This window comes from Cebus imitator, unplaced genomic scaffold (assembly GCF_001604975.1).
Source record: "Cebus imitator isolate Cc_AM_T3 unplaced genomic scaffold, Cebus_imitator-1.0 Scaffold21, whole genome shotgun sequence".
Lineage (NCBI taxonomy): Eukaryota > Metazoa > Chordata > Mammalia > Primates > Cebidae > Cebus > Cebus imitator.
In genome coordinates this window covers 8,569,634-8,574,919 of record NW_016107336.1, presented here as the reverse complement: position 1 = coordinate 8,574,919, position 5,286 = coordinate 8,569,634, and the positions used below count along the sequence as shown (strand labels likewise).

Genomic DNA, 5,286 nt, shown 5'->3' with positions numbered 1-5,286 from the left:
AGAATTGCCTGAACCCAGGAGGCGGAGGTTGCGGTGAGCCGAGATCGCGCCATTGCACTCCAGCCTGGGTAACAAGAGTGAAACTCCGTCTCAACAACAACAACAACAACAAAAAAAAAAAAACCTAGCCCAGCGAAGTGGCTCATACTTGTAACAATCCCAGCATTTTGGGAGGCCCAAATGGGCAGGTCGCTTGAGCCTGAGAGTTCAAGACCAGCCCGGGAAACATGGCAAAACCCCGTCTCTACAAAAATTACAAAAATTAGCCAGGTGTGGTGACTTGGGCCTATAGTCCCAGCTACTTGAGAAACACAGGCAAGATCTCCTGAGCCTGGGAGGTCAAGGCTTTAAGAAGCTGAATAAATGCACAAGAAAAGGACTAAAAGCATTCAATAGCTATAATGCAACGAGAGGGAGAACTACACTGGGAAAAGGCAATTTCTACCCAATCTTCAAACACTTACAGCAATTTTTTTTTTTTTTTTTTTTTTTTTTTCCCTGAGACAGAGTCTTCCTCTGTCACCCAGGCTGGAGTGCAGTGGCGCATTCTCGGCTCACGGAAACCTCTGCCTCCCGGGCTCAAGCATTTCTTCTACCTGAGCCTCCTGAGTGGCTGCGACTACAGGCGCCCACCACCACGCCTGGCTAATTTTTATATTTTTAGTGGAGACGGGTTTCACTATATTGGCAAGGCTGGTCTCAAAGTTGACCTTGTGATCCAACTGCCTCAGCCTCCCAAAGTACTGGGATTACAGGCATGAGCCACTGGGCCCGGCCTCAAGGTGGTTAAATATTAAAGCTACAGGATTAATGAAAATTTCTCTTGAACTAGGAAAATTTATAAACATGTTTTACCATGGCAAACTACTTCCACAAAACCATTTTAGCCATTTCACCTCATTTATGGTTTCCACAAGAGCTAACTCCCTTACTATATATGCACAATTATTCGTTTTTCTTTTTTAATGAAAAGGCAAAAAGTTCGACTATGCTCATAATTTTACATGTGAGGAGAAAGTTGCGTCCATATTAAGTAGTACTTGAGGAAACGACATTTTAGCCTCCTGAGATCCTTTTAGAAAAGGACTATCTAGGTGCGGTGGCTCACTTTGGGAGGAAGAGGCGGGCAGGTCACAGGATATCCAGAACATCCTTACATGCTGAAATCCCGTCTCTACTAAAAATTTAAAAAATTAAGTCTCGCGATAACTGCGCAGGCGCGGACCAGAACACTCTTTTCTGAGGATCCTGCAAGATGGCAGAGGTAGAGGATAAGTAGCAGCGAACCTTCGGCAAGTTCACCTACCGCGGCGCGGACCTGCACCAGCTGCTGGACATGCCCTACGAGCAGTCGATGCAGCCGTACAGTGCGCGCCAGCGGCCGCGGCCGAACGCGGGCCTGCGGCGGAAGCGGCACTCGATGCTGATGCGCCTGCGCAAAGACATGAGCCGCCGCCCATGGAGAAGCCAGTGAAGACGCACCGGCGGACATGATCATTCGGCCCGAGATGGTGGGCGTCCACAACAGCACGACCTTCAACCAGGTGAAGATCAAGCTGGAGATAATCGGCCACTATTTGGACGAGTTCTCCATCACCTACAAGGCCGTGAAGCACAGCCGTCCGGATATCGGGGCTATCTACTCCTCCCGCTTCATCCCCCGCGAATACTCGGCTCAGCTAATAAAGGCACACAGATCTCAGAAAAAAAAATACAAAAAGTTAGCCAAGTGTGGTGGCATGCACTTATAGTACCAGCTACTTGGGAGGCTGAGGCAGGAGAATCGCTTGAACCCAGAAGGCGAAGGTTGCAGTGAGCAGAGATCGCGCCACTGCACTCCAGCCTGGGTGACAGAGCGAGACTCCATCTCAAAAACAAAACAAAACCAAAATTACTAGCACAGCGAGCTGGCTCATGCCTCTAAGATTCAATCCCAGCCTTTTGGGAGCCTGAGAGTTCAAGACCAGCCGAGGAAACACGGCGAAACCCCGTCCCTACAAAAAATTAGCCAGGTGTGGTGAGTTGGGCCTATAGTCCCAGCTACCTGGGAGACACAGGCAGGAGGATCTCCTGAGCCTGGGAGGTCAAGGCTTTAAGGAGCTGAATAAATGCACAAGAAAAGGACTAATAAAGTATTAAGTAGCTATAATACAGTGAGAGGAAAAACTAGACTGGGAAAAGGCAATTTTTACCCAATCTTCAAAGTTTTAGAAAGATTTCCGGTTTTTTTTTTTTTTTTTTTTTGAGACAGTCCTCTGTTACCCAGGAGTGCAGTGGGCAATGTCAGCTTCAAGGCAACCTCCTCCTCCCCAGTTCAAGCATTTCTTCTACCTTAGCCTCCCCGAGTAGCTGGCACTACAGGCGCCTGCCACCACACCCACCTAATTTTTTTATTTTTAGTAGAGACGGGATTTCACTATATTGGCAATGCTGGCCTCCAACTCCTGACCTTCTAATCCACCCACCTCGTCCCCCAAAGTACTGGGATTACAGGCATGAGCCACTGGGCCCGGCCTGGAGCGGTTAAAGTTTAGAGCTACAGAATTATTTAATGAAAATTCCTTTAGAACTAGGAAAAAACACGTTTTACCGTGGCAAACTACTTCCACAAAACCATTTTAGCCATTTCACCTCATTTATAGTTTCCACAAGAGCTAACTCCCTTACTATATATGCACATTTATTCGTTTTTGTTGAATTAAAAGACAAAAAGTTCGAGTATGCTCATAATTTTAAATGTGAGGAGAAAGTTGCGTCCATATTAAGTAGTACTTGAGGAAACGACATTTTAGCCTCCTGATATCCTTTTAGAAAAGGACTATCTAGGCGGGGTGCAGTGGGCTCATTTTCGGAGGAAGGGGCGGGCGGGTCACAAAGTCAAGATATCAAGAACATCAACACGATGAAATCCCGTCTCTACTAAAAATACAAAAAAATTAATTCTCGCGGTAACTGCGCAGGCGCGGACCAGAACAGTCTTTTCTGAGGATCCGGCAAGATGGCAGAGGTAGAGCAGAGGCAGCAGCGAACCTTCCGCAAGTTCACCTATCGCGGCTTGGACCTGCACCAGCTGCTGGACATGCCCTACGAGCAGCTGATGCTGCTGTACAGTGCGCGCAAGCAGTGGCGGCTGAACCCGCGACTGCGGCGGAGGCAGCACTTGCTGCTGATGCGCCTGCGCAAGGCCACGAAGGCGGCACCGCCCATGGAGAAGCCGGAAGTGAAGCCGGAAGGGGTCCCGCACCGGCAGACTTGATCGTTCTGCCCGAGGTGGTGGGCAGCAGAGCGGGCGTCTATAACGGCAAAACCTTCAACCAGTTGGAGACCAAGTCGGGGCCACTACCTGAGCGAGTTCTCCATTACCTACAAGCCCGTGAAGTACGGCCGTCCGGGTACCGGGACCACCCGTTTCATCCCCCTCAAGTAGTGGCTCAGCTAATAAAGGCACACAGATCTCAAATTTAAAAAAAAAAAAAATTAGCCAGGTGTGGTGACACGCGCTTGTATTACCAGCTACTTAGGAGGCTGAGGCAGGAGAATCGCTTGAACCCAGAAGGCGAAGGTTGCAGGGAGCCGAGACTGCGCCACTGCACTCCAGCCTGGGTGACAGAGCGAGACTCCATCTCAAAAAAAAAAAAAGACAAGCGCAGCGAGGTGGCTCATGCCTGTAACAATCCCAGCATTTTGGGACCTGCCAAGCGGGCAGGTCGCTTGAGCCTAAGAGTTCGAGACCAGCCTGGGAAACATGGGGAAACCCTGTCTCTACAAAAATTAGCCAGGTGTGCTGCCTTGGGTCTATAGTCTCAGCTACTTGGGAGACAGGCAAGGGGGTCTCCTGAGCCTGGGAGGTCAAGGATTTAAGGAGCTGAATAAATGCACAAGACAAGAACTGAAAGTATTAAGTAGCTATAATACAACGAGAGGGCGAACTAGACCGGGAAAAGGCAATTTTTACACAATCTTCAAACACTTTTAGGAAGATTTCCGCTTTTTTTTGTTTTTGTTTGTTTTTTGAGACAGTCTTCCTCTATCACCCAGGCTGCAGTGCAGTGGCGCAATTTCGGCTCACTGCAACCTCCTCCTCCCCGGGTTCAAGCATTTCTTCTGCCTAAGCCTCCTGAGTAGCTGGGACTACAGGCGCCGGCCACCACGCCTGGTTAATTTTTGTATTTTTAGTAGAGACGAAGTTTCATCATCTTGTTCAGGCTAGTCTCCAACTCCTGACCTCGTGATCCTCCCACCTTAGCCTTCCAAAGTGCTGGGATTACAAGCCCTAACCCTAACCCTTTTTTTCCCCTAAGACGGAGAGTCTCACTCCATCTCCCAGGTTTAGTCACCCAGGCTAGAGTGCAATGGCTTTATCTCAGCTCACTGCAACCTCCACCTTCAGGGTCCAAGCAATTGTCCTGCCTCAGCCTCCCAAGTAGGTGAGATTGTAGGTGCCTGGTTTTTTTCGTTATTTTTGGTAGAGACAAAGTTTCACCATCATGTTGGTTAGCCTGTGCTCAAACTCCTGACCTCAGCTGATCCACCCAACCTCAGCCTCCCAAAGTGCTGGGATTACAGGCAAGAGCCACTGTGCCTGGCAATTTCCCTACCTCAAATACAACTATTTTGAAAACAATGTCAATGATAAAGAACAAAAAGTATTGTCAAATGAAGAACTGGGAGTCCAGAACAAGTACCCATTTTGTTCCCAAATATCTTGTTTTCTATAACATATATTCCTAGAATTGCAAATAAGACAAGTCTATGCAATCCCCAAATCACTGGAGTTTATCGTTTTAAAAGAAGGAAATTGAACAAATCACAAAAGGTTCCCAGACAGGGCTGATACCACAGCAGCCTCCATATTACCAGTACAGTTTATGACAGATTATGCCTTCAAGGCAACCTCATCGGCACAGGTTTGCCAAGCTAGCCATGGCCCACTTCCTGAGGGTCCATGTTGAAAAATCCCATCCAATGCACTTCAGTGGATATAGCTTAAGCCTGATCTTTTTTTAAAAGTCCACAGATTATATTCCAAGGCTAAGCAATTAACATATCAATAGCGAACATACCCTCCTATATATTTTTATCAAGCATTTTCTGAACTCAATAGCCTTCAATCGACAAATGTCTACCTGCTGGACTGGATTCAAAGCAGCAACCTCTGTATTATTTCCATGGCATATAAAGTTTGGTTTTCTGGCTAGTAGGTGAGATGTCTGCACTCAGAGGACATATTCACCTAGTAATGTAGAGCAGGCTGCAGACTGGTAACAAATGCTAGAATACCCATTT

General features: G+C 47.7%; 2 pseudogenes; both read left to right on the top strand.

Annotated features, from left to right (window-relative positions):
- Positions 1–1,255: 1,255 nt before the first annotated feature.
- LOC108298870 lies at positions 1,256–2,826 on the top strand (annotated as a pseudogene).
- Positions 2,827–2,983: 157 nt separating this feature from the next.
- On the top strand, positions 2,984–3,427 carry LOC108299426 (annotated as a pseudogene).
- The last annotated feature ends 1,859 nt before the right edge of the window (positions 3,428–5,286 follow it).